The following is a 19,395-nucleotide window of genomic DNA, read 5'->3' on the forward strand; positions in this document are numbered from 1 at the left end:
TGGGCAATTTAACATGGCCAATCCACCGAACCTGCACATCTTTGGATTGTGGGAGGAAACTGGGAGGAAACCCACACAGACACAGGGAGAATGTGCAAACTCCACATTGACAGTCGCCTGAGGCTGGAATCGAACCTGGGTCCCTGGTGCTGTGAGGCAGCAGTGCTAACCACTGAGCTGCCGTGCTGCCCTATATGGGATGGTTGAGAGAGACACGATCAATAGAAACTTGGGAGATGCAGGACAGATATGGGATTGAGAGAGAAATTGGAAAGAGGTGATTGGAAGAGCAAGAATGAAAGAGCGAGAGAGAGACAATTGGAGTGACAAAAAAACAAGAGAGTTAACTCCACAGAGGCCAGTATCCTGTCACCAAGTCACCCTTTATTTGCAAGCACATAATACTTGACACTGGTCCAGTTAGCAAAGCTCTCAGAGTGAGCAGAAGCTCTGACACTCCTATTTTTATCTGTCAGCCAGGGCTCCCTGATTGGGCCTGTTAGCATAGACCAATTATGGAATTCGTATTCTGTGAGGTCCACCTGGCTGACCTCATTCCAATCTCTGCAGTCTCCATTGGATTTCACTGGTCTCCTCGTTTTAGTAACATGAACAAGTCTAACCTGTTGACTTTGTCAGATTTCCCTTGAAATATCTCACATGAAAACTGGTTTCGCTCAATTGCAACGGGTCAAGCCGTGCACATGTAGCACCTGGCTCCACAGCAAATCCAAACTGTGTTCACACTTCAGTTGGCTCGAGGCATGACACAGAAATGAAATATTTGTTGAATCAGTTTGATCACTTCTGATGACTCCCATTTCGCACCTACTAATGTAAGTTATTTTCAAAGTGAGGATAGTGTATAACATGTGTCAGTGTTAAAAATGGAACCCCTTTAAAAGTAAACCAGATCAATTCCAGAGTTGATCATTGGGCTTTGCATTAAGTGTTACTTTCAGTAGAGTTGAGTTCAAGCATGCGGTGGTTGTAATTTGTTTCTTGTTTAAACTGTCAAACAGATAACTTTGTAGAATCTCTACAATATGGAATCAGGCCATTTGACCCATTGAGTCTACACCAACACTCCAAAGAACATCCCACCCAGACCCACCCCATCCCTGAAATCCCGCATTTCCTGTGGCTAATCCACCTAACCTACACATCCCTGGTCACTATGAGCAATTTGACATGTCTAACCAGACCGATTCCTCTACTACCCTACATTTACCCCTAACTAATGCACTTAACCTACACATCCCTGAACACTATGAGCAATTTGACATGTCTAACCAGACCGATTCCTCTACTACCCTACATTTACCCCTAACTAATGCACCTAACCTACACATCCCTGAACACTATGAGTAATTTGACATGTCTAACCAGACCGATTCCTCTACTACCCTACATTTACCCCTAACTAATTCACCTAACCTGCACATCTTCAGACTGTGGGAGGAAACCAGAGAACCCTGAAGAAACCCACGCAAAGAATGTGCAAACTCCACACAGGCAGTCACCTGAGGGTGGAATTGAATCCAGGTTCCTGGCGCTGTGTGGCAGCAGTGCCAACCACTGAGCCTTTTATTAACAAATGAACTGGGTTCAAAGCATTTAGACAGAGAGGTTAGCACCCCACAAACTGGGGTGTATTATTTCCCCTTTCAACACCATTTGGATTTTGGCCCTCTCCCTTTTACCTACCCTTCCTTGAATGTTGTTATTGTTAAATTATTTGTCAGTTGGGTGATGTGGTGGTGGGTTTTTCAAAAAGGCAAAAGCTGGGTTCTTCCTCCACTGAAGAGTTGGCTTCTGAAGAGGGAAATAGTCTTAAAGCAGCTCATCAGCCTCTGTTCAGGGCCATTTTATTACTGAGCAATGATAAACCGGTTTGAGAAGGCCACTTAGAGCTGGGCAATGATTAACTGCTTTAAAAGGTCACTGAATCTCATGAATAAACCTTCACAGAACTTATTCATTTTTTTTCCTGTAGCTGTGGTCAGAAGAGAAACAAATATTTTAAGCATATGGTTTTCCACCTTTTCTTTGTCTGGGCCGTAGCTCATTTCGGTTTTAAGGTACCATGTTTTGACTAAAATCCATATGCAATGTGATTTTATTTGAAGTTGATGGTCATGTTGCAGTAATGACAGAAAAGTAAATGAATGATGCAATGAGATTAAAGGTGCTTTCTCTCCTTTTATGCTTGGTCAAACAGTGATATTTGACTATTTGAGATGGATCTGCCAGGCTGAGCATGGAACTCTTCCAAAAGTCCCAGACACTTCTCCAAAGCGGGGATTTTATATACGTGCTATTTGAGACAACCACAGTTCTGTTTTAGCTCCATGATCATTTTAACCCTTGCCTAATTGATCCCATCTTATAACAGGGCCATGGTTCTGAAGCATCTATTACCTCTTCAACAATATTCCATGGGTCAAGTATGAATTTTCAATGGACTGAAAGAACAATATTTGCAACTAGCTTTATGTTTAGCTCGGCAACAACTAACCCCAGATGAAACATAAGTTATAAGATCTGGAAGAAAGAACACAGAGTCGTACAATTAAGGAAATGCATTCTTTGGTCCAAATCGTCCGCACTGACCAGATATCTGAAATTAATCTAGTCCCGTTTGCCATATATTAAATAATTTTGGAAAATGAAATAGCAAGCCGAAATGTTGATTTTACTGCTCCTCGGATGCTGCCTGAACTGCTGTGCTTTTCCAGCACCACTAATCCAGAATCTAGTTTCCAGCATCTGCAGTCATTGTTTTTACCTGCATGAGAAGATTAATTGTGAAAGGCAACTCACTCACTGCACTTCATACCTTTTGTGCCTTTGCAGGTGAGGAAAAGAGATGGATTGTGAGATTTTGGCTGTGCTCCCACAACTTACTCAAATCATGACCTACAAGTGCATTTGCAGTTGGGAACTGATGACAGTTTTTTTTAATTGCAAAGGCACAAAAGGTATGAAGTGCAGTGAGTGAGTGAGCTCTTGTTTGCCAATGTATGACCTACACAGCAGGCTGAGAGTCTGAGGTTTATCTTGAGCAGTAAGTAAGTAGTACAAACTGTAGAAATCTCAGAACTATTACAGCGCAGGAGTTTATTCATCCCGTTGTGTCTGCCCGGGCTCTACGAATGAGCATCTCACCTTGTGCCATTCTCCTGCTTCTCCTTGTAACCTGCACATTCTTCCTTTTCAAGTAACAGTCTATTCTCCTACTGAATGCCTTGATTGAGTGTGCCTCCACCACACCTGACAGGCCTGCAATTCAGACCCAAACTACTTGCTGCATGGGAATGTTTTTCCTTCTATCACTTTTGCTTCTTTAGCTAATTACTTCAAAACTGTGCCATCTCATGTTCAGACCCTTAACAAGTGGAAACAATTTCTCCCAATCTACTTTGGCCAGACCCCTCTTGATTCTTTCATATCTCCTGTCAACCTCCTCTTCAATGAAAAGAGTTCCAAATTCTCGAATTTATCTTCAAAAATCCAAAGTTCCTCATCTCTGGAACCACTCTTGGGAATCTTTTCTGAACTGCAATGAACACCTTCACATGCTCCTAAAGTGAAGATGTTCTCTCATAATTCTCTCATAATTATACAATCATAGCTTCCCTTATCTTGTACACTGTCCCGATGTTATCAATGCCAAGGTACTGTATATTTTTTATATATAACATGCTCTCTCAATCTGCCTTGCCCCCTTCAATGCACACTATCACACAGGCTCCTCTCCTTTCCAACCAATGCAAGGACTCTGTGGAGGTTGTCCAGAATGTTTGAACTTCAAATGGGCAATTTGCCCACTCCCTGGGAGCAACCAGAAAGGCCATTGACTTTTGACTTAAGAGTCAGAGGCATCAGAGAGTTTACCTGGATAGTTGTACGAGAAATATCAGACAGACAGCTCTCTCACACCCTAGCCTCAATCCATCAATCCATTCTCTGGCTAGCCCTCAAGCCTTCTTGTTGACCTGCCACTGTGACCACCATATCCCCTGAGACACTTGCCACTCCACCCATCTACCACCCACCCACCCTCTCCCCTTACCCACTTACCGTGGCTTGCCGTATTCTCCCTTGCTTTTGAAAGAAGCTTTGGGATACTTACACTTTGTTTTCAAGCAGAATATGACAAGCGATTCCCGAAAAAAGGAATGCAGCTTCGGCCCAAACTCTATGCGTGGCTCATGTTGAAGTTTGCTGCACTAAACCATATCAGTGCATCCAAAGATCACTCTGATCGATTGGGGGGAGGCAAGTGGCTCTTTGTTTGTCTCAGTGGGGATGGGAAAAAGGGGCAAAACGATTCACTTTGTTGTATCACAGTCTTGCACTTTGGGCTCTGATCATAAATCTCATTTCCCAGCATGCATCAGCAACTGCACTAACTGGGGTTGGGTTGCTGATGCAGCTCAGAGACCTGTGCCTACAGTGACCAACCCTGGCGGCGAGAGGCTGTGTCACCAAGTGGATTACCCCCCCACTTGCCAAGCTCCCTTTCCCTCTCCTGCTCCTCTCTTCCTAGATCCTAGAGTTCTGAGATTTCTACAGTATGAGTCAGCATCATCTCACTGAACTCCTTCAGCAGCTCCAGCTCTAAAAAAAGCCTGGTCTCTCAGAAGCCAAGTGACTGAGGAAACAAGCTTCACAGCAGAATGTTAATTATAATTGTATGGATTTTATATTTAGCAGTTTATTTTATCTTTAATGTTACTTTGTACAGGGGTGTACTGACCATGCACAGTATGTCATTTTATAAGGTCCTAAAGAACCTAACGCCAAGTTATATATTAACTCTTATGGGAAAATCAAATTCGCTTCATGCTGTTTCATTCATTGTTGCACTTTTGAAGATGCATGAGGAATTAATCTAGTCAGCTGAACACAAGAAAGCAGGCCAAAGAATGCCCCCAAAAACTCAGATTTTCTTTTAATCAACCTGATCAGGCATCTTATATATATAAAATATATAATTTATTGAAAAAGTTTTTACGTTTTTACAAAAAAACCCAAAATGTTATAAAAGTACAGAAAAGTAGAAAAAAAATCACATTATTATATTATAGTAATGTTAACAATAAACTGCCTACTACTCTTCAAGAGACAATTATCTCTTATTTACTTAACCCAAACCAGAATGAGCTCAAATTAAATGAAATAGTATTAAATTAAGTTATAATTCAATAAAATTGGGCGGCACAGTGGCTCAGCAGTTAGCACTGCTGCCTCACAGCACCAGGGACCTGGGTTCAATTCCCGCCTGTCTGTGTAGTTTGCACATTCTCCCCGTGTCTGGTTGGGTTTTCCTCCGGGTGCTCTGGTTTCCTCCCACAATCCAAAGATGAGTAGGTCAGGTGAATTGGCCATGCTAAATATAGTGTAGCGGAATGGGTTTGGGTGGTTTACTCTTTGGAGGGCCTGTGTGAACTTGTTGGGCTGAAGGGCCTGTTTCCACACTGTAGAGAATCTAATCTAATCTAAAAATTAAATTACATTGCGTTGCACTACATTACATTACACCACTCGCCGCACTCTGATCAGGCATCTTAATGATGCACCTCTTAAGCAGGTGGGTCTTGAACCTGAACCCAGCTCTCCAGGATCAGAGGTGAGGGCTCCAAGACAACCTCAAAGGCTCTAAACTGGACTTCACTATGTGAGTGTGAAACAAGCCTGAGATGTCCAATTGGTGAAGTTTCCAACAGCAAGCAATGCCAGAAAACAAGCCAAATCTGCTCTCGACAGGACAAATACTTCACTGCAAGACCACTTGCTTTCACCTTCCCTCCTCCACTACTTTCAAGTTTAACATTTGCAATAGAATTCACAGATCAAAATTCAGCTTACCACATAAGAGTCAACACAAATCTTGCCTAAAAATTTAGTTTCCTTACTGAACACTCATCCATTAAAGCCATGGGAAAATCCATCCATATACAGTACTTTGGACAGCCTTCATAGACGATGCAGCAAGCAAGTCAGGAGTTACGCTTGGCAACGGAAGCGGTGTAATGTTGACATGACTTGCAAAGAAGCTTTTCAAAGGTGTGCTCACACCCAGAAAATAATGTTTCTTTTGTTCCAGAAAGCTGTTTTTGCCTTACTTGGCTTGATGTTAGACAATTGAGCAACTAATCCCTCATATCTGAATGTTAAGTGTGAGTAATGACTGAATTGCTCACAATCCATAAATATAGTTCTGTACTTTTCTCTGGCAAGTTGCTTCAATAAAATTTGACAACTGATGCTTGACGACCATGACTTTTTTTCATATCTAACTACATCATTAAACTAACCATTGCTTTATGTTGTCGCAAGGTTAACTTCATGAGTTTCAAATGAACAGACGTTTGGCACATGCTGGAGTCATAATCAATGACTACAATTAAAAGAAAGAGCCAAATGCTGCATATCATAGCACCCTCAATAAATCCCAGCTCAAATGCAGTTGATGAGGTATGGCTAATTTTGGTTGAAGACCGCATTGTTGAAAACACAACGATTGATATCTCCCATAACATTTATACACTTACGTATTCTCCACACCAACCTTTTGTTGGACAAATGATCTTGATGAAGGACTTCTGCCTGAAACGTCGATTCTCCTGCTCCTCGGATGCTGCCTGACCTGTAGTGCTTTTCCGGCACCACACTCTCATACCCTGTCCATCTCCAACAACTGCTGTTGTTCATTCAATGGGAGGCTGGGACAACTGGTGTGGGTATGTCGTAAACATTTTATTCTGTTGTCTCACTTCCCTTTAACCCAGTTATAGAGTCATACAGCATGGAAACAGACCATTTGCTCCAACTCACCCATGTCGACCAAGTTTCCCAAACTTAACCACTCCTTCAGGCCTCTGTCCAAATGTCTTTCAAACAATTTAACTGTATCTGCATCTACCACTTCCTCTGGCAGTTCATTCCATGTACGAATCACTCTCTATGGGAAAAAGTTTCCCCTCAGGTCCCTTTTAACTCTTTCTCCTCCCATCTTAAAAGAATGGCCCCTAGTTTTGAACCTCCCCACACAATGGAAAAGACACTTGCTATTCAACTTATTAATGCCCCTCATAATTTTATAAACCTCTATAAGGTCATCCCTTTGACTTCGTACATTCCAGTGAAAAAAGTCCCAGTCTGTCTGGCCTCTCCCCATAACTCAAGCCCTTCATTCTCAGCAACATCCTGGTAAATCTTTTCTGAACTCTCTCCAATTTAAGAATATCCTTTATATAACTGGGTGAACAGAATTGTACACAGTACTCCAGAAGCGGCCTCACCAACATCCTGTACAACCTGAACATGACGTCCCAACATCTAAACTCAATGGTCTGAGCAACGATGGCAAGGGTGCTAAACACCTTCTTAACCACTCTATCTACCTGTGAGGCAGTTTTCAAAGAACTATGTACTTGATCCCCAAGGTCTCTCTATTCGACAAGTCTCCAGGGTGCGATCATTAACCATAAGTCCTGCCTCCGTGTTTGGGGTGGTCAAGTTGAATTCAGCAAAAATGTCATCATGTCAGAAAGTTAGATTCAATCTGTCAACTTCCATCCTGAACTTGGGCTCTGTGGGCTATTTAAGTACAGCATACTCACAAGAGTTGGGTGTTCTATTAATAAATGGAAATTGCTCCACAGCAGTGATATTTCAACACACTCTTATTTGTAAGGTTGCATCAATTTCCCTGGCTTCTTGGAAGTCACCAGTGAAAACTGGGCAAAAGCATAGCAGTGAATGGAAAGGCTGGCTAGAACACATGGCAGCATTACTTCACAGACAGTTAGCATGACAGCATTTGATCAGAATGCTGCTACTGCAAATTTTCTACCCACACCAACCTTCTAAAGAGTAAGCCACCCAGACATATTCCCCTACATTTAGACTTGGCTAATGCCCCTAACACTACGGACAATTTAGCGTGGTCAATTCACCTAAACAGCACATCTTTGGATTGTGGGAGGAAACCCACACAGACACAGGGAGAATGTACAAACTCCACACAGACAGTTGCCTGAGGCTGGGAATTGAACCCAGGTCCCTGGTGCTGTGAGGCAGCAGTGCTAACCACTGAGCCACCATGCCTTATAAGCAGCAGTATGAAGAACCTACCAGTGATAGATTAGATGGATGGCAGATCAGAGATTAGGGTCAGGGATCAGCAGGTGGTGAGCAGATGAGGAACAGACCTTTCACAGCCCCAACTGGGCGATCAGGCTGATGGCAAATTTCACTTCCTCACTGAGAGCAATTCTGCCTTGGAAGCCAGTCTGTGATTCGTGGTCAAGGATCCGTGGTCACTGGAAATCTTTAGTTTTATCCCACTGCCATCTCAGACCATGTCTGTGTAATTGATGTTCGAGCTGAAATCTTGCTAACTGTATGCATTGTTGATTCAAAAGATCAAGAACAGTTGTCTACTGTCCAATCTGATCCTAGAGATCATCAAGCCTACAGCAATGCTGAACTTTGCATGTGATATTTGATTTCATGCTCATCCAGAAATAGGATTTTAACGCACCAATGCAGCAATATTTAGACTTATACTTTTAAGTATAGCTTAGTATAACTACTTGATTAATGTTGCATTCTTCAATTACAATTCAATTAACATTAATCATCTGTTTGGTCTGGTTCTAATAATGTAATTTCCTTAATTAATGCGTGAGAGTGATTATAAGTGCAAAGTATTAATATAAAATTGTCTTTCATTGTTAACCTACTCCAGTGAAAATAATCATACAGTCTCCAGATAGACAGAAACGAGATACACTGTTAGAATCCCAATTATTGGTAATACTAGACAAGCCAGATCCCAGATGAGATGTTACTTGACGGACCATAACTTTGATTTTTAACTTGTTTTTACAGCACTACTACATCTCTGAACAAATTCACAGAGGATATCAGTTTGATTTAGATTTAGATTACTTTAGATTACTTACAGTGTGGAAACAGGCCCTTCGCCCCAACAAGTCCACACCGACCCCCCGAAGTGCACCCAACCAGACCAATTCCCCTACATTTACCCCTGCACCTAGCACTACGAGCAATTTAGCATGGTCAATTCACCTAACCTGCACATGTTTGGACTGTGGGAGGAAACTGGAGCACTCGGAGGAAACCCACGCAGACACAGGGAGAATGTGCAAACTCCACACAGTCAGTCACCTGACTGTGTTTTTGCTTTTAACAAAAACAAGACTAGTTTATAACAGAAAAGAAAAAGCACAGACCATATTACTTGAGGCAAGAACTATTGGAACATGGTTAAAAATCACACAACACCAGGTTATAGTCCAACAAGTTTACTTAGAAGCACTAGCTTTCAGAGAGCTGCTCCTTCATCAGGTAGCTAGTGGGGCAGGATCATAAGACACAAAATTTATAGCAAAAGATCACAGTGTCATGCAATTAAAATGATATATTGAGCAAATCTAGATTGCTGTTAAGTCTTTCATCTTTTAGAATGGGTTCCAGGTTTCAATTCTATAAAAAGATGCAACTTTAATGATTTCAAAACTGTACCTAGTCAGTTACCTTCATTGGGCATGGGCTCAGTTTCTGCAGTAGGGTGAAAGGGGATTGCCTTCTAGAAATGTGAAGCCATGTGTGAAAGACTGTCCATATAAACAATTGCAAACCATTTCAATTCATCAACAGTGGTTACCTTTACAAATCTAATGCTGGGGCATAACAAAAGGCACCAAGGATGAACCATGTAGAGACCTCCAACCAGAAAATGCTGGAAAAAAATGAAGTTTTCTGAGACTAAAGAAATTGAATTGGAAGTTAGGGAGGAAATTACAGGGCTCCTAGCAGAAATATTTGTATCACCTATAAACACTGGTGAGGTACTGGAGGGCTGGAGGATAATTAATGTTATGCCACTGTTTAAGAAAGACTGTAGAGAGAGACCTGGAAACTATTGACCTGTGAGCCTGACATGGATGGTGGTTAAGTTGTTACAGGTGATCCTGAAAGATAGAATATAAGTGCATTTGGAGAGGCAAGGATTGATTGGGGATGGTCAGCACAGTTTTGTGCAAGGAAAATTGTGCCTCACAAACTTGATTGAGTTTTTTTTAATGAAGTAACCAAAAAGATTTATGAGCACAGAGTGGTATACATTGTTTACTTGGACTTTGGTAAAACCCAATGACAAGGTTCTACATGGTAGACTAATTAGTAAAGTTAGGTCACATGGGAATCAGGGGTGAGCTTGCCAACTGAATACAACTTGGCATGGGGAGCAGACAGAGGATGGTGGTGGAAGTTATTTTGCCTGGAGGCCTGTGACCATGTTGACCTGTATTGGCTCCACTTTTGTTTATCATTTATATAAATGATTTGGATATGAATATATGAGAATATGAATGTTAATACATTTTCAGAAGACACCAAAATGGTGGTATAGTGGACAGCGAAGAAGGTTATCTAAGATTACAAAGAGATCTTGATCAATTGGGTTAATGGGCTAAGGAGTGGCAGATTGAGTTTAGTTTGGATAGATGTGAGGTATTGTGTTTTGGGAATACAAAGAAGGACAGGACTTATACAGTTAATGGTTGCAGTTAATGGATAATGTTGCAGAACAAAGAGACATAGGGGTTCAGGTGGATAATTCTTTGAAATTTGCATCATAGGTAGTCAAGGTGGTTAAGGTGGTGTTCAGCACACTTTCCTTCATTGCTCAGACCTTTGAGTATAGGAATTGGGACAGCATGTTAAGATTATACAGGATGTTGGTAAGGCCTCTTCTAGAGTACTGTGTGCAGCTCTGGACACCTGTTACAGGAAGGATACCATTAAGCTGTCAGAAAAGATTTATCCAGATGTTGCTGTGAATGGAGGGTCTGAGATATAAAAATTGACTGGAAAGGCTGGGGCTTTTTTTTTAACTGGACCATAGGAAGTTATGGGGTGACCATATTGAGGTTTATAAATTTATGAGGGGTATAGACAAAGTGAGTGGCAGGTGTCTTTTCCGTAGGGTGGAGAGTTCAAAATTAGTGGGCATATTTTTAAGGTGAGAGGAGAAAGATTTAAAAAGGACATGAGGGGCAATATTTTTACACAAAGAATGGTCTATGTATGGAATCAACTGCCTGAGGAAATGGCAGGTGCAGGTACAGTTACAAGAGTTATAGATTAATTGAGATGTAAAACACGGAAACAGACCCTTCGGCCCAACTCGTCCATGCCAACCAGATATCCTAAGTAAATCTAGTCCCATTTGCCAACACTTGGCCCATATCCCTCTAAACACCTTGCTATTCATATTCCCATCCAGATGCCTTTTAAATGTTATAATTGTACCAGTCTCCACCACTTCATCTGGCAGCTCATCCCACACACGCACCACCCTCAGCGTGAAAAGTTTGCCCCTTAGGTCCTTTTAAATCTTTCGTTTCTCTTGCCCTAAACCTATGACAATTGGATGAGTTCATGATTAGGAAATATTTGGAGGGATACAGACCAAACACAGGCAGGTGGGACTGGTTTAGGTTGGGAACAGAGTCAGCATGGACCAGATGGACAGAAGGATCTAGTGGGCATGCTATACGACTCTATAAATTAACACGTCAGTCTGATGACATTTTGATTGGAGCTGGAAAATGTTACAAATGAGCTAATTTATAAACAATGCTTGCACCTGTGTGAACCCATCTGGGCCATTGCTACATCTGCATTTTTGGGGAATATGTGTTTGTTTCAGTCCTACCTTATTCCAGTTTGTCTTGAACAGGGAGCTAGCATCTGCTACCAACATCCACACCTGTCTCAACTTGCCCTTTATACTGAGCAATCTTTCCTTTAATTACTCAGAATTTCTGCCAATAATAGATGTTGATGTGAGAACATATTGTTTTTGACTATGTTGTCAGGTGAGGTATGCGGAGCATTCTCTGATACAATCTTCCTCCTCTTTCCTCCCTCCCTTCACTTCCTTCCCTTGCCTCCAGCAGAAAAGTTCCAATTATTTTTGCTTTGAACTTTAATTCCTTGCCTACATCCCAAGATTTAATTCTGACTTTGCTCAACCTCTCTGACTCAACTTTTACAAACAAGGTGTTTAATCGATGTCCATTATAAGTCCACTCACCCATTTGCTTCCTCAATTGCATTTCCTCCCACTCTGCATCCTGTTCTCCCAGTTCTCCAATTCTGCTTTTGTTCTGACAATGCAATCTTCTATACCATTTCTTCATTTTCCTCAATTGGGGAACATGACCCACCAACACTCATTGTATTTTTTAGGGCCTTCGACCACTGTCATTGCCCGATCTTCTGTTCTCATCCCTGCTCCTTCAATCCAGAGGATCCACCTTCTACAGTAAACTTCAATGGATCACTCACTGCTAATTCCACCACGCAACTGCCACCAGCAAACATGTCTTCCTGTGCATTCCCCCTTCAGAATTCTGCAGGAGCTGTTCACTTTGTGTGGCAGCCTGGTCCATTCATCAAGCATTGAAGGTGATTTCTTTTTTTTCAGCCAGCCAGTGATGCCCAAACGCAACAAATAAATTATTAAAAAACCCCAATGCCTTTTCAAGCCCTTCTCCTCCCACAGCATCTGCAGTACTAACACAGGAAGTTAAATAAATGTACCTGTTCTTTTATGCTCTTCTTTCTCATTATCCAACACCAAGAGCTCTCCTTCCTGTGATTTACTTGAAATTCTTTCAATTTTGTATGTTCACTGCCCATGGTACAGTCTTACCTACAATGGGGAGGCTGAAAACAGATTGGGTGATTGTTCTGCAGATCACCATTGTTTATTTCATAAGCATGATTTCCTGCTTCTAATTGCCTGCCATCTTAATTTCCCACTCCACTCTCCCACACAGCACGAAACTCAAATTAAACTCGAGGAACAGTATCTCATCTTTCCATTAGGCATTTCCTGACAAACCTCACAACTCAGCATTGATTTCAGATCCTAATCTCTGCTTGACATTTTAGGGCAGAAGTAATTGGTATCAATTCTGCTTTTCATAGAGTCATAGAGTTGCACAGCATGGAAATAAGTCCTTCAGTTCAATTTTTCCAGGACGATCAGATATCCTAAACAGATCTGGTCTCATTTGCCAGCTTTTGGCCCATATCCCTCCAAAAACCTTCCTGTTCATGTATCCATGAACAGATGCCTTTTAAATGTTGTAATTGTACCACCCTCTGTGTGAAAATGTTGTCCCCTGAGTCCCTTTTAAATCTTTCACCTCCCACTTTAAACCCATGCCCTTGAGTTTTGATCTCCCCTACCCTAGGAAATGATTGTTCACCCTATCCATGCCCTTCATGATTTTATAAGCCTCTCTGAGGCCACCCCTCAGCCACCAATTCTCTAGAGAAAATAGACAAAGCCTCTCCCTATAGCTCAAACCCTCCAACCCTGGCAAGATCCTTGTAAATCTTTTCTGAGCCCTTGCAAGTTTCCCAACATCCTTCCCATAACAAGGAGACCAGAAATGAACACAGTATTCCAAAAAATGACCTAACCAATATCCTGTAAAGCCGCAATATGACCTCCCAACTCCTATACTCAATGCTCTCTGACCAATAAAGGCAAGCACACCAAATGCCTTCTTCACTACCCTGTCTACCTAAGACTCCACTTTCATGGAACTATGAACCTGCACCCCAAAGTCTCTTTCTTTGACAACACTCCCCAGAACCCAACTATTAAATGTATAAGTCCTGCCCTGATCTCCTTTCCAAAATGTAGCACCTCAGATTTATCTAAATTAAACTCCATCTACTACTTCTTGGTCCATTGGCCCATCTGATCAAAGTCCCATTGTACTCTGAGGTAGCATTCTTCACTGTCCACTGCACCACCAATTTTGGTGATGTCTGCAAACTTGCTAACCATTCCTCCTATATTCACATGCAAATCATATATATAAATAACAAAAAAGTAGTGGACCCACAATGATCCGTGCAGCACACCACTGGTCACAGCCTCCAGCCCAAAAAGGAACCCTCCACCACCAACATCCTCTGTCTCCTACCTTCAAGCCAAGTTTTGTATCCAAATGGCCAGTTTAGATTAGATTACAGTGTGGAAACAGGCCCTTCGGCCCAACAAGTCCACACCGACCCGCCGAAGCGCAACCCACCCATACCCCTACATTTACCCCTTACCTAACACTACGGGCAATTTAGCATGGCCAATTCACCTAACCTGCACATCTTTGGACTGTGGGAGGAAACCGGAGCACCCGGAGGAAACCCACGCAGACACGGGGAGAATGTGCAAACTCCACACAGTCAGTCGCCTGAGGCGGGAATTGAACCCAGGTCTCTGGCGCTGTGAGGCAGCAGTGCTAACCACTGTGCCACCATGCCACCCAGTTGTTCCTGTATTCCATGCAATCTAATCTTGCTAACCAGTCCACCATTCGGAACCTTGTCACAGGCGTTGCTGAGGTACATACAGACAACGTCCACCACTCTGCCTCCATCAATTTTCTTCATTAGTTCTTCAAAAAACTCAATTAAGTTAGTGAGACAAAATTTCCCTCACACAAAGCCATGTTGGCTATTCCTAATCAGTCCTTGACTTTCCAAATACATGTAAATCCTGTCCCTCAGAATCCCTTCCAACAGCTTACCCACCACTGACATCAGGCTCACCATTCTATAGTTCCCTGACTTTGCCTTACCACCTTTCTTAAATAATGGCCACCTGTTAGACAACCTCCAGTCTTCTGGCATTGATAGCTCTCGCTATCGATGATACAAATATCTCAGCAAGGAACCCAGCAATCACTTCATTAGCGTCTCATAGAGTTCTCGAATATATCTGATCAGTTCCTGGGGATTTATCCACCTGTTTGCATTTTAAGACATCCAGCACTACCTCCTCTGTAATACAGACACTTTTCAACATAACATTATTTATTTCTCCAAGTTCTCTAGCTTCCATATCATCCTCCACAATAAATACTGACGTGAAATGCTTGTTTGATATCTCATCTATCTCCTGCGGTTCCATACATTACAACGCTGTTGATCTTTAAGGAGTCCTATTCTCCCTCTAGTTACTCTTTTGTCCTTAATGCAGTTGTAGAATTTCTTTGGATTCTTCTTAACCCTGTTTGCCAAAGCTATCTCGTGTTCCCTTTTTGGCCTCCTGATTTCCATCCCTTTTAATCATATAATCTCTTCTGTTTTCCCTTTTCTCCTTACCACCCCCCTCCTTCCCCGTCTTTGTAATTAGTTCAGATCTCTGGAGTGTAGGTTCATAGCTCCTTGAAAGTGGAGTCACAGGTAGATAGGATAGTGAAGAAGGCATTTGGTATGATTTCCTTTATTGGTCAGAGCAGTGAGTACAGGAATTGGGAGGTCATGTTGCGGCTGCACAGGACATTGGTTAGGCCACTGTTGGAATATTGCGTGCAATTCTGGTCTCCTTCCTATCAGAAAGATGTTGTGAAACTTGAAAGGGTTCAGAAAAGATTTACAAGGATGTTGCCAGGGTTGGAGGATCTGAGCTACAGGGAGAGGCTGAACAGGCTGGGGCTGTTTTCTCTGGAGCATCGGAGACTGAGGGGTGACCTTATAGAGGTTTACAAAATTATGAGGGGCATGGATAGGATAAATAGACAAAGTCTTTTCTCTGGGGTCGGGGAGTCCAGAACTAGAGGGCATAGGTTTAGGGTGAGAGGGGAAAGATATAAAAGAGACCTAAGGGGCAACTTTTTCACAAGAAGGTGGTACGTGTATGGAATGAGCTGCCAGAGGATGTGGTGGAGGCTGGTACAATTGCAACATTTAAGAGGCATTTGGATGTGTATATGAATAGGAAGGGTTTGGAGGGCTATGGGCCGGGTGCTGGCAGGTGGGACTAGATTGGGTTGGGATAGCTGGTCGGCATGGACGGGTTGGTCCGAAGGGTCTGTTTCCATGCTATACATCTTTATGACTCTATGACTCACACTTATAATATTTCCATTGATCTGAAACATTAACCCTGCTTTTCTCTCTATAGCTACTAGTATTTCTAAAATTTCCCATTTATCTATGATCTCATCATAGAAAATCATTACCATAATTTATACATGATTAATTAATACAATAACATTTGCATAATGTCTTTAACTGAATACAATGTCCTAAGTCCAGGAAGCAAGTAAGATTATCTTAATGGAGGTGGGCAAAATGCTGACTAAACTCAAGACGGTAGATTTTAAGGAGGGAATTCAAGCAGGAGAACGAGAGTTTGAAAAAGTGGTATGGCTTAGAAATAACTTTCAGAGCTGGATTCTTGGAAGATTAAGCCATTGGTACAGTAATGAAATGTAGGCATCAGGAAGGAGAGCAGTGCAGGTAGAAGATATAAAATCCATTCAAAGGGAGTTCTTGGCTTCCACAGTGAAGGATGATTCCAGAACTTTTGAGTCAGAAACTGTGGAAGTGACCACTAGGGATGACAAAGGAATGGGACTGGAAATAAGTTGATGAGGAAACAGGACTCTGAATAGGCTAATGAGCAAAGCAAAGGGATTCTCTACAATTGGTAAACATGTGTTGTTGGATGGTGCTCCTAAGTAGTACTGTATTGCTTATTTGGCTCAACATTCAAAATGGGCTGTACTTTAATTTAGAAGTTGTGTTGCCCTGAACATAAAACTAAGAACCTTTAAAGGCAAATGGAGCATTAAAGCAGATATTAGTTATAGAGTCAGAGAGTCATTGTGATGTACAGCATGGAAACAGACCCTTCAGTCCAACCCGTCCATGCCCACCAGATATCCCAACCTAATCTAGTCCCACTTGCCAGCACCCAGCCCATAATCCCTTCAAACCCTTCCTATTCCTATACCCATCCAGATGTCTTTTAAATGTTGTAATTGTACCAGCCTCCACTACTTCCTCTGACAGCTCATTCCATACACACACCACCCTCTGCTTTTATATCTTGCCCTTCTCCCCCACCAGGAAAATACCTTGTCTATTTATCCTATTCATGCCCCTCATAATTTTATAAACTTCTATAAGGTCATCCCTCAGCCTTCAACGCTCCTGGGAAAATAGCCCCAGCCTATTCAGCCTCTCCCAGTAGCTCAGATCCTCCAACCCTGGCAAAATTCTTGTAAATCTTTTCTGAACCCTTTCAAGTTTCACAACATCCTTCGATAGGAGGAAGACCAGAATTGCACACAATATTCCAAGTGGCCTAACCAACATTCTGTACAGCAGCAACATGACGTCCCAATTCCATACTCAATACTCTGACCAATAAAGGAAAGCATACCAAAGGCCTTCTTCACTATCCTACCTACCTGAGACTCCACTTTCATGGAACTATGAACGTGCACTCCAAGGTCTCTCTTACCGTTAAGTGTATAGGTCCTGCTAAGATTTGCCTTTCCAAAATGCAGCACCTCGCATTTATCTGAATTTCCTGTTGTTTTCTTTTTCTCTGTAATGTTGCACTTGAAGAATGTCAGTTTACAGGCAGGTGTCAATCAAAACACGAACTATAGTATGCAAGTACAGCAAATAATTCAGAAAGCAAATGTTAGCCTTTATTGCAAAGGAATCGATGTATAAGAGTAGGAGAGTCTTGCTTCAATGATTCAGGACAATGGTGAGACCACACCTGGAGTACTATACAACTGTTTTCACCTCCTTATTTAAGGACCTTTACACTTGCATTGGATGCAGTTCAGAGAAGCTTCATTCAGTTGCTTCCTGGGATTAATAAACTTTCATATATGAAAGAGTTGAGCCTATTTTCGTTGGCAGGCAGGTTGAGAAAATGTTCCCTTTCACAGGGGAATCTAGAACACGGTGGCACAGTGGTTAGCACTGTGCCTCACAGAGTCAGGGAACCATGTTCCATTTCACCCTTGGATGACTCTCCATGTGGTGTTAGCACTTTGGCATGGGGAGATGTGTATCTGGGTTCTCTATATTAGATGGCAGGGGCATAGGGAGGCTATTGAAGTAAGGTTAATTGTCAATACTCTGGGAGTGGTGGAGGTGTAGACATAGGGTTTAATAAATAAGTATATTGCTCTTTGTGCTGACATGATGTGACGGCAAGCATTACTAGTTGGTAATTAAGCTCATTTGCTGCCACTATGCCTCTATTGTGCAAGATTTGCTAAATAATCCTGAACGTGCTAAGAATTACCCAGGGGATCAATTAGGGGATTGTCATTTGGACTCACAATGTAGCACACTTGTGCCAATGGAAAGCTACATCGATTGATACACAGGGCCCTGTTCTTTACAGACTGAAAGAATTTGCAATAATCTACCTGTTTCAACACAATAAAACAGTAACAGCTTCTCTTTGATACATTTATCTGAGGAATGCCTTCACCAATCATGATTAACCTGCCCGGTTTAACATTTAAACAATGGTTGGCTGTTAACTGTATTTCCTCCCACTGCATAGGCTGCCATCAAGCTTCCATGGATGATATTGATTCAGATTAACGGCACTCTTCCACTGTGGTGAAAGGCGGTGGAAAAACGTAAAACACATTGACTATTTTGTTTCCAAGTATCCTTGATTGAGTCAACAGTAAACAGTCATCTCTGTTTATCATCTCTTCCATCTATAACTTTGCATATAGTTTAACGGTGTTGGCATAAGCCTTTAAGCCTGCTAATATCAGTTCTAAAAGAATCCGCATAAAATAAGAAGCTACTTTTGGGCCAAATTCATGAAGTAGGAGTCCCTGCCACTTTACCAAGAGGTTTAGCAAGTCCATTGGTGCAGACTGATTCATAACACATTGTTAAACACCCCAGCTTCTCACTCCCAGAGCAGATGTGCACACGTGTGTACATTTCAGATGTTGCAATGCTGTTGCAAGTCTCAGTGGTGGCATTTGTCTCAGCGAGCACCATCATTGGGACCTCAATATAGAATATAGAACATAGAAAAGAACAGCACAGAACAGGCCCTTCAGCCCACGAATTTGTGCCGAGGATTAATCCTAATATAAAATAAAATAACCTAACCTACACATCCCCCAATTCACTGCTATCCATGCGCATGTCCAGCAGTCGCTTCAATGTCCCTAATGACTCTGCTTCCACCACCACCTCTGGCAACGCATTCCATGCATTCACAACTCGCTACGTAAAAAACTTACCCCTCTATACCTTTCTCCTAATATCTTAAAACTATGACCCTTTGTGCCAGTCAATCCTGCCCTGGGGAAAAGTCCATGGCTATTGACTCTATCCATGCCTCTCATTACCTTGTATGCCTTCATATAATATGAACAGCAATGTTCTATCATTGATAGGCAGAGACAAGGAGGGAGCCATGTTCCAAAGTGTGTGCTTCATAGATTCCCTACAGTATGGAAACAGGGCCTTCAGCCCAAC

General features: G+C 42.1%; 2 long non-coding RNA genes across 2 annotated transcripts in view; both read left to right on the top strand.

The window, feature by feature from the left end:
• The window catches only part of LOC122554605 (uncharacterized), a 391,415-nt gene that overhangs the window by 335,203 nt on the left and 36,817 nt on the right, over window positions 1-19,395 (top strand). The window lies entirely within an intron of this gene.
• LOC148149182 (uncharacterized) lies at window positions 741-6,255 on the top strand. Its single transcript, XR_015758200.1, has 3 exons — window positions 741-836; window positions 2,857-2,981; window positions 5,597-6,255. It is a non-coding gene; the product is annotated as an uncharacterized LOC148149182 (long non-coding RNA).

Source organism: Chiloscyllium plagiosum, unplaced genomic scaffold, assembly GCF_037043375.1.
Source record: "Chiloscyllium plagiosum isolate Xiang-an unplaced genomic scaffold, Cpla_swu_hap1 HiC_scaffold_9, whole genome shotgun sequence".
Classification (NCBI taxonomy): Eukaryota; Metazoa; Chordata; class Chondrichthyes; order Orectolobiformes; family Hemiscylliidae; genus Chiloscyllium; species Chiloscyllium plagiosum.